The 10,634-nt window shown below is 37.1% G+C and overlaps 1 protein-coding gene across 2 annotated transcripts in view; it reads right to left on the bottom strand.

Moving 5' to 3' along the window:
* LOC115242548 (histone demethylase UTY-like) overlaps window positions 1-10,634 on the bottom strand; it is a 67,530-nt gene that overhangs the window by 50,965 nt on the left and 5,931 nt on the right. The gene's annotated exons all lie outside the window — the stretch shown is intronic.

Here is a 10,634-nt window from a genome sequence, read left to right on the forward strand (position 1 = left end):
TATCAAATTCCACCCTTGCAGTAGAGAAGCGAAAGCGGTGTATAGGAACCGTCGTCGCTCCGGAATTTTGCGGCGGCTCTTTCTTCGATATTCCCCGCCTACCCTCCGTTACCGGAACCTCCGTTACCGAAATATACGCGACGGTAGTTTCCGGTTTCGTTTCTCTTGTTGCGCGGAGAATGGACGACCAAGAAGCTCATCCGCCGCAGCGACTCTCAAAATTTTTTCTAACGATACTAAAGAAATAAAGCCATTAAATTGTTCGCTTATTAGGAAGAAAAAAGCATCTAGTACCATCGTTATTATTATAAAACACGCAAATTAATGCACGCTGCGCTGTGCATTACATCACATCAATAAAAGCTTGTCATGGCTGAGCGACAGTTTGACAGCATTTGACACATATTTAATTTAAACTGTCAAATGCGTCGCTCAACTATGACAGGCTTTTATTGATATGAAGTAACACTACGCAGCTGTATCGAGATAATCAATCAGCATCGCGCAAAAGAGGCAACAATACTTGCGAATATCGACTTAACATGCCTTTTTTAAAAGTAGATAAACCTAAAGCTTAATAACTGCTTATTTCAAAAATTTTATACTTCACACTTGAACAAAATCTAACTATTACTCCTCCGATTGTTACGGGGGGAAATGTAACGCAAACTCGAACTCGTAGAAGATCAATCGTCGGGATACGATTCATAGCGAGAGCGGGATGAATTAATACGGCGGCTGCGTAAGGACCCGTTATCCGAGCCGGTTATCGCGTGAACGACGGGAATGCAATATACCGCGCGGCGAATAACACCGCGAAGGTTAATTATGTAAAAACGCGAGCGCAAACAATGTTACCTCACTCACCTCACCTCACCGAACTTACCTTAATCCTTTAATCTATAAATAGTGCGAACCGCGAGCGCACGTAACGAACTATACGCGCGAGCGTTTATGTTTACGGCGAGCAAAACAGAAAAAAAAACACCTGTCTCGCGTGAGTCTTAAATGAAGCCGATCAACAGAGGATGGCGTTACATCACGAACGCATTGTGGGGAAAATTAAAAGACGTCGTATATTGGGTAATTTATTACAAGCGACCTGTTGTAATAGAAATTAATCCTATTCGCGAAATTTGACAAGTAATAATTTTTATAGAAAGAAATTTTTTTTTTTTTTTTTTTCGTGGAAAAAGAGTTTTATATAAGAATTATTCTTCTAGGCAACATTTTTTTTTCTTTTATTAAACGTGATGTTCTATCATAAAATTTGTACTTGTATCAAGAACGAGTGTGCTTTAGACCCATCCTGTTTAAATATAAAAAGAATTGCGACGATGAATCGAAAATATTTCAATAGCAAAATGTATTTGTCAGATAAATATATATTGAACATACGTTGAATACAAATTCATTCGCATGAAAATAATGTTTTCACGCCGAAATTGTATCTTTCAAGGATTTAAAAGCATCGTGCTTGGAAACACCGCGTTCGCGTTTCGAGAAAGAAAAGATGGAAATTCCGCGGACCGAGGGCTTCGTTACCAAAATACACACAGTGCGACGGTTGCAATCTCTCGTTTCCCCCGTTCTTTTCTTTTTTCCTTCTTTAGTCGTCGGCGGCTTGGCGACGGAATTAAATTATTTTTAACTAACACCATTTAATTACGTACGCCAAAAATCATACGGTACTTTCTTACCGAGTTAATTTCGCCAATCTGATAAAAAATGTATCGAAATTTACGAAAACTAGAACAGCAAGCATTTAAAAAACTCATTTCCATGCAAATCGTGTGAAATCTGTATTTAAAAAAAGCAAATTATGTATCACAAAACAATAAAAAACTTTTTGCATTGTTATTTGCAATTATTACCTTTATCACACACATACACATTTTATTAGATTATTATGTATATTAAACGTTTTTAAAAATATAAAATAGAGAAAGAGAGAGTTTCATATCTTATACAGTATTCATATTTAAGTTTTATAATACTTTTCTCTCTTATTGAATTATTACATTTTTTATTATTAAATTTTGAGTTATTAATTTTGTTAAAAATTTTGCCAAAAATCGTCAGATTTCCGATCTCTCAATGTTTCTAAGTCAGTTATGCAATCGTTGACGGAAGTTAAAGTAACATTTACGTGATAAACGTTCAAGACGTCGGCGATTAAAGTCTTACCCGCGTGCTGCCCTTGAAACGTCGCCAATACGAGAGTGCACTTGCTCATTCGCTAACTCACTTTTACGAAAGGAAAAGCTGTTACTTTCAGTCGAATCGATCCAAGTCGATCGCGTCACGTGGAAGCAAAAAGTTGTTCAACATGATGTGAGATTTGGATGTTAAATCTATTATCGATCGATTGAGAAAATTTCAAGTTGCATGTGTTAACTATAACTTTAAACGCAATACGAAAAAATAAAAGACAGTTTTACGTTAGGCGACGGAATTAAATTATTTTTAACTAACACCATTTAATTACGTACGCCAAGAATCATACGGTACTTTCTTACCGAGTTATAATTTCGCCAATCTGATAAAAAATGTATCGAAATTTACGAAAACTAGAACAGCAAGCATTTAAAAAACTCATTTCCATGCAAATCGTGTGAAATCTATATTTAAAAAAAGCAAATTATGTATCACAAAACAATAAAAAACTTTTTGCATTGTTATTTGCAATTATTACCTTTATCACACACATACACATTTTATTAGATTATTATGTATATTAAACGTTTTTAAAAATATAAAATAGAGAAAGAGAGAGTTTCATATCTTATACAGTATTCATATTTAAGTTTTATAATACTTTTCTCTCTTATTGAATTATTACATTTTTTATTATTAAATTTTGAGTTATTAATTTTGTTAAAAATTTTGCCAAAAATCGTCAGATTTCCGATCTCTCAATGTTTCTAAGTCAGTTATGCAATCGTTGACGGAAGTTAAAGTAACATTTACGTGATAAACGTTCAAGACGTCGGCGATTAAAGTCTTACCCGCGTGCTGCCCTTGAAACGTCGCCAATACGAGAGTGCACTTGCTCATTCGCTAACTCACTTTTACGAAAGGAAAAGCTGTTACTTTCAGTCGAATCGATCCAAGTCGATCGCGTCACGTGGAAGCAAAAAGTTGTTCAACATGATGTGAGATTTGGATGTTAAATCTATTATCGATCGATTGAGAAAATTTCAAGTTGCATGTGTTAACTATAACTTTAAACGCAATACGAAAAAATAAAAGACAGTTTTACGTTAAACTATATATATCTCGAACTTGAGTTAATATATACATGTAAAACGAATAAATAGAGCAAATTTGAAAAAAAGAACAGCTTACGCACCAAGTAATTATCGATGACAATCATGCTTAAGAAACTTGCCTGACCTTAGATAAGCAGCGCTATTTTTAGTTCGTTCTCAGTAATGAGTAAGCATAATACTTATATATACTATACAGAGTTGTTTTGAATGTTTTGCGCATAATTATGTTTTCTTTCTCGCACAGATTCTGAGACAAAAATTATCTATATATAAAACTGATTAACAAATTTTTATCTTACACAAACAAGTGAAGTTTACTTCGGCCTCAATCCAGTGTTAAATATCGCCTTAAAATTCCGCGGCCATCGCGTTAAAAAAAAAAGGGTTACGTCAAGTCATCACGTAATCTCGCTTTTAAAGAGCAAATCGGATTATGCTACAGTTTATGTCGATAATTTAAAAAGAGTTATAAATGTCGAGAACAAACTTGGCCTAGTGGGTTCCCACTGATCTTATCGTGATGTCCGAACCACGTGGTCACGGCGACGGCACGCACTTCGTCTTGCAAGGTGCAGTCTTGTGCCAGTAGCATATGTACTTTCATGTCATCCGTTAGAAATGATCGCGTGTAAGTCGCGCAGCGGGGCTTCGCACTCCCGCGGGAAACAACAATGCGACTCTTACAATATGTTTCCAATAATAAATTTATAAATCATAATTAAATGCTAGATCCACTCCTCTCTCCTATACTTCATATTAATTGCAATCATTAAATCACTATTAACGCCGTAATGAAAACAAGTGTTCCATTCTCGGAATAAATGTAATAAGAGATTATTCCAACAATAGATAATTGTCATAATTAATTTGATATTACAATATTTTTTTTTATCTTTCTTTCCTCCTTCTCTCTTTCGTATATAATCATTTACTGCAACCTATTTTTGGGATAAATTAATTTCATATAAATAATCTTCCTTTATTTTATTTTGCTACTAATATCAATATATGATATCCAAAAAATTAATTTAATTAAAACAATTGTAATAAAAGTAAAATTTTTTATTTATATTATCAAATATTAATTCGATTATGAATTATTTGAAAAATCAGGCATATGAATCTGTTTATTAGATGCAGTTCCTCGTAAAACCCGCGTTTTTATTCGCGTTTGCGGAGTAAATCTTTTTTTTTTTTTATTTACGCGAAGACCAGTTCATCGTTGGAAGTCAGTGACTTCCACATGTAACGCTGGCGTCGCGCCGACTAATTTTAACTTCCTCAGCCAAATGCAGAAAAACAGACGAGGTGCACCGAAATAAAAGCAGATCGATCGAACACCGTTCAGGAACTGCGAACTAAGTTATCACGGCGAATATTGGAACGTGAGAAATTCCTCGTATGAGATTCTAGTAAAGTTTCACATTTCTCGCGAACAAAATTCTGATTATGTATTAAAAGATGCATATAAAAAGATTAGCGAACCATTAATTCATATCAATCCGGCCAGACGACATTATTAAATTATATATTATAATTTAACAATAATTGAAATTTTTATTGTAACTAAAAATATTGATTAATTAATATTCGATATTTAAAATTATATATAATTCTAAATGCTTAATTATATATTGGATTGAATTATATTATAAATTATATAATAAAGATTTATCAAATTTGACACACATAACACATGAACAAAGTTATCTCAATAAAAGACGATGCAAGATCTTTTATTCATAATCAACATAAAAATTCTCATGAGATTTAATGGGAGTTAATGTGTCGATAATATGTCTTTTTTCAAAAATGGATCAGATTTTCGCAAGTTGCACAATATTATCTTCGCTTTAATGAATGATAATTACGGAGAAAATGCGTCACGTCTTAACATCCAAAATTTTTAAATCGATGTAAGTCTTTGATAATCTTTACACACGATAAGAGAAACTCGATTATAAAATGATCTCACCTTGCGATTGCCACCGCGATTCGCGTAATGCGAAGAGGAAGACCAGGAGGAGGTAGAGGACACGAAGAGATGGAGGAGAAGGGGCTCCTTCCTTCCACGGGAAGGAAGGCAGCAACGAAACATTACAAACAGCGACGGAGAGGAACTCGTCGTCGTTGTCGTCGTGGACTCTCCGTATCTCTGTCCCTGTCTTTTGCTCTCTGTCTGTTTCTCTCTCTCTCTCTCTCTCTCTCTTCTTCAATATATGGTCGTCGTGGTGTATTGAACTCTGTCCGCGGGGTCGTTCACCTTCGCGCGCGCGCCGCGTCGTCCCCCCCGAGCCTCCCTGCTTCGAGCCATGACGTCACGTGACTCGCCGCTGTCTCCGGCGTGTGCGAGATACGAAGCCGAGGAAGAGGACGAGCGAGCGAGCGAGGAGGCACGCAGATGACGTGGTGCGCGACGATTCGCGCACGCCCGGCTCGCATTCCGTTGACGTCACGACGTTCGCGGACGCGAATCGAGTCCCGAGCAGACGATGCCGCCGCCGCCGTTGTCGTCGTCGTCCTCCTCCGACGTCACGGGTTACAATGTCGACAAACTCGCGCAGCCCGGCTTAGTTATGCGTGTACGCTCCGCGTCATTTATCCTCCTCGTGTCCTCCCGAGTTAGGCACATTCTCCGGGATTGATACTTCCCGAAGAGATTCATGCATGAGGATATTTGGGAGAGCTGACAGTCTTTGACAGTTGTAGACGTTCGAAGAAGTAAACGTGGCGTTAAAAAATAAATAAAACTGGCCTTTCGCAAGATGGTGAAGTTAAGAAGGAACTCTGGGACGGATTAGCTAAAAAGTTAATAAATTTAACACATTTCGAGATTCATCAATTTGACATTGCACGTTAGACTAAATGTCAAATTCGTGCTGATCCATCCAGTTCCTCCTTAACTTCACATTTTGCGATTTTACCTTTTTCAAATGTCTACAACTGTCAAAGACTGTCAACTCCCAAATCCTCATGCACGAATTTCTCCCGAAAGTATCTAACATGTGGTGTTAGATATCTTTTCGGATCAAAGTCGTATCTTGCTTTTCGAAAATCCACCATGATCCGAGAACTATTTTTATAGATGCGTCATTATATGTGACGATCAGATGCTGTGTATGTCGCAAGATGTCTTCTATCTCATCTAGAACCGACGTGGAGGCTGATTTTAAGCAGAGGGGATGAGCAAATGCCCACCTCCCTTTTCAACAACCTTAACCTCATTTAAACCTTTATTGCGGCCTATTAAAAGCTGACTTTAAATGAATAAAAGTATGATTCGCGCTTATAGAAAAAAAAATCGGGATATTAAATTCTGCACAAAAAACATAATATAAAAAATAATATAATATGTATATTATATACATGATGTGGCGTCGGAAAAAAAGATGCATTCGTTACATCACATATAAAGAACAACGAATAATAATTAAACGAAGATTATGAAAGAGAATTAACGTGTTTTGTTTGAAGATCCTAAACTTTTCGGCAATCGATCGCGGTTGTCGCCTACGTCAATCGTGAACCTGTCGAGATGTCACGCAACGACAGAAGCGACTATAAATAATGTTCGGGAATTATTTTTAGATAGACGTGTTCCTCCCCCCCCCCCCCCATCATCGCGCCGCATAATCGCGAGATGATAAGATTTTAAAAAAGTGCGAATTATTTAAGAAATAAGATCTCTGAAAGAAGAATGTTGATGTACATCCCTTGTTGAAGTTTTTAAAAAATTGAGATTTAAAATAAGTTTAATGTATATATGTATACATATATCTCTGAAAAAAATTTTAATTAAATATATAATCCATATTAAATTAAATATAAATATAAATCGTAGAAAAGCATCTCTCACGCTGCACACATGACGCAACCCTTTTGCCAGCGAGTCGTATTTGTTACCCCACTCTCTTTGGCCCCTGAGGGCAACCCCGAGACGCAGCATCACCCTAAAGGTGATTCACACGCCGCGTATACACACGCGCACACGTGTTTCGCGCGTTCTATTCACGATTCTATTCCCGCTATATAGCGACGAGATGAAAATATATAAATAATAATCCCCAAACATAACAGAAACGGACATATATCTGCGCGATATATCTCTATCTTCCAAAAAGTATGCAAGTCTTGGCGAGCGGCAAAAGAATCAATTTCTAATATTTCTAAAAAAAAAAAAAAAATCTAAAATTCAATTTTTCATATTGCTAGAGTAGACTAAGCCCTTAAAGCTCAATCTTTACTCTCTCGATAAATTCTATAGATACTCTGAAACTTGAAGTGACGGCGAGAGCCCAAAGTTTCGTGCGGAGTAGATTCCCGACGATGAATATTCGCGCCGGGTACCCACGGAAAGGGAGAGAATCGCGTCGAGAGATGGGGAAAGAAGGGGCAGAGGAAGGGAGAGACTGGGGGATTTTAGCCCCAGGCGTCCGTCGTACCGTTCGGCTTTTCGGCTGCTGGAACGGAACAAACGTCCGCCATGGCAAAACGACGCATAGAGATGCGTCCCGGCGAGCGAACATACGGACGAACGAACGATCGATTTTACAGCGCGCGGCTTCTCTGTCTCTTTCTCTCTCTCTCTCTCTCTCTCTCTCTCTCTCTCTCTCTCTCTCTCTCTTCTGGGGGGTTACGTTTGGCGGGTTTGGTTAACTGTCCGGTCGGATAGCTGGTTGCTCGCTCGCTCGCTCGTTCGTTCGTTCGTTCGCCAACGAGCCGCCGTCAGAGTTTGTTGACTCTCGGTTTCAGCACGCTGCCTGACCATGACCTCGCCGAACGACGCGCAAAGTGACGACCGCCGAGGCGACTCGCCGTCGTCCTCGTCGTCGTCGTTCATCGGGTACACCGTGTATCGACGCACAACTCGTAGCCAAATCGAAATCTTGCGCTTAAATAATAGATTCATCCTCGAAAAAAATATACTTTCGATTATACGGATTCGAATTGATATATCTTTTTCTCCATATAAAAGAAAAATCTGTATCTTTAAACTCGTTGTCTTTATTCGGGATGTCTACTCAAATTTTGTAAAAAAAAAAAAATACTCTGATCTTTCATATTTTTGTTCAAAATACTGATAAAGAGAATTTTTTTAAAGATTTTTTGGGTGCAATGTACTAAAATAAATTTTTTTATTGTGTTCGTTTTCGTATGCTTTTCAATCATACGAAAAAAAAAAAATAGAGTCAATTAAATTTCAAGTGCTAGATTTAAAATATTTTTATTTGCATAATTTTTTTTTTTCATCATTAAAAACTGCAATAAAAAATATGAACTACACTGTATATTCCAAGTTCTCCATGTTTTTCCAGGAAGTAAAGACCCTTATTTTAATCTTGCTAAACCGAGGTGACACACAATTTATACCACATATTATATTTGACAAGTTTTATGAATATTTGTAGAATATTCATAACATATATAAAACACTATATCGAATTTAACATCAACATCAACATCAACTGGGCCAGTACAAGAGGCTAATGAATAAAGAAATCTATGTAGAATTTCGTGTGTCGCGGCAACGATCAATCGTCGTCGTCGTCGTCGAGCTTGCGTGGAAAAAATATCAATCTCAGGAAGCGGATCTGGGCCAGGGAATATCGACCGCGCGATCTGGGTCAGAGCTCGCATGCACCTTGCACCTCGCTCTGCACTCTCGCTGCAGGGTGCATACAACCCGTCCCGGTCGTAACCCGACGGTGGTGGTTGCGACAGCACGTGCGAAAGACTTGGTCGAAAGTTGAAAGCAAGATATTCGCGAGAAACGAACATATACGATACAAGACGTTCCCTTCCAGAGAATGGCACGAATTCTACGCATGTTAAATGATAAAGAAAAGGTCATATACATCCGAAAACTTTGTTTATACCTTACAAATCCCTTTTTGTCCGCGATAGAACCTTGTAAAGATTCTCAGAGATTCGATCTTTTAAGACTTTATTCTTTATTCTTAAGATATTAGACCTCGAAATTTTCTCTGACGAAGATGTTTGAAAGAAAGGGTGGAGTTCCGAATAGGTGAACCCTCCGATTTTTTTGAAACTACATTATTTTTTGTATTTTTGAACGCTGATTACGAATATGATAATGAAAATTTGCGACAAGGTCATTTTCAAGGTCAAAACAAAAAAACTTCTCTCTCTCTCTCTCTCTCTCTCTCTCTCTTCTACCTATTTACCTACCTCTATCTATCTATCTACGTGACGGCGTGCACGTGTTCGGCGACGACCCTGTGCACCGGTCGACCGCAAAACGCGATTCTTATCCCCGTGGCGCGGATATCCGAGGAACGCCAGCCTCGCGAGCGGAACGAGAATTTCAAGGCTTCTGCTCTCGAGAGGTTTTTGCATCTTTTTCCAGAGTTTCCGTATACGTGTATCGAGATTTTACTTTATTTTCGATATATTAACGAGTTTAATTTAGTAGAGTTTTAGCTCTCTCTCTCTTTAAGAATTAAGGAGGGACTGAATCAATTATACGTCAAAAGTGATAATGAATCTAATACATTTCGCGATATTCATAAATTTGACATTGCGCACAAAGTACTTTTAGTCTTTTAAAATATAAAATTAATAATTAATTTGTGAAGTAAAGATTTGCCCTGTGGACTATAATTAAATTACAAAATTGTAAATATTATCTTATATCGAATTGTCAATGTCGCGGAATTATTAAAGCAAATAAAAATGTAAGCGAAAAATTGATAAAGAAATTTTGAGAAATTAAACTTAAAAATGCGAATATTTTTAACGTAGTTATGAATCAAAATTCGACAAATGATCTGTCGCAACATTTTCACGCTTTACAATAATTTTAGCGATTAATGTCTTGTACTGTTACATATTTTACACACCCAGGAAATCAATAATATTAATGTTCTACCATTTCAAAGTAAGAAAAAAAAACAACGCACTTGTCTTATCGAAGGACGCGGGAATTTAGCGCGCGAACCCTTGACCCCGAGTCACAATTATAGCGGAAATGTATGCGACAAATATATGCGGAGTAATGTCCGGTATCATCCGCACGATTTTCCGGGTAAATCGCGGGCTATTTTTAGCCGCGCCAACAATTAGGAGTAGTTAAAGCGAAGCCGACCCAATTTACAACTTTGCGCGGCGAACAGCATCCGCGCGAGGAATTTGACAGACAAAAAAAGAGAAATCACGTATCTCTCCAAGAACATCGTACAAAATAAATAAATGTTAAATTACATCATATAAGTACAAAAATTAGATCAATACGTGTCAAAATACCGTAAAAATTCGATATATATAAAATATTTTAATGTAAATCGTTATTAAAATATAGCAAATTTTATATATATAGAATATATAATATATATATTATAGTAT

This window comes from Formica exsecta, unplaced genomic scaffold (genome assembly GCF_003651465.1).
Source record: "Formica exsecta isolate Colony F162 unplaced genomic scaffold, ASM365146v1 scaffold120, whole genome shotgun sequence".
NCBI lineage: Eukaryota > Metazoa > Arthropoda > Insecta > Hymenoptera > Formicidae > Formica > Formica exsecta.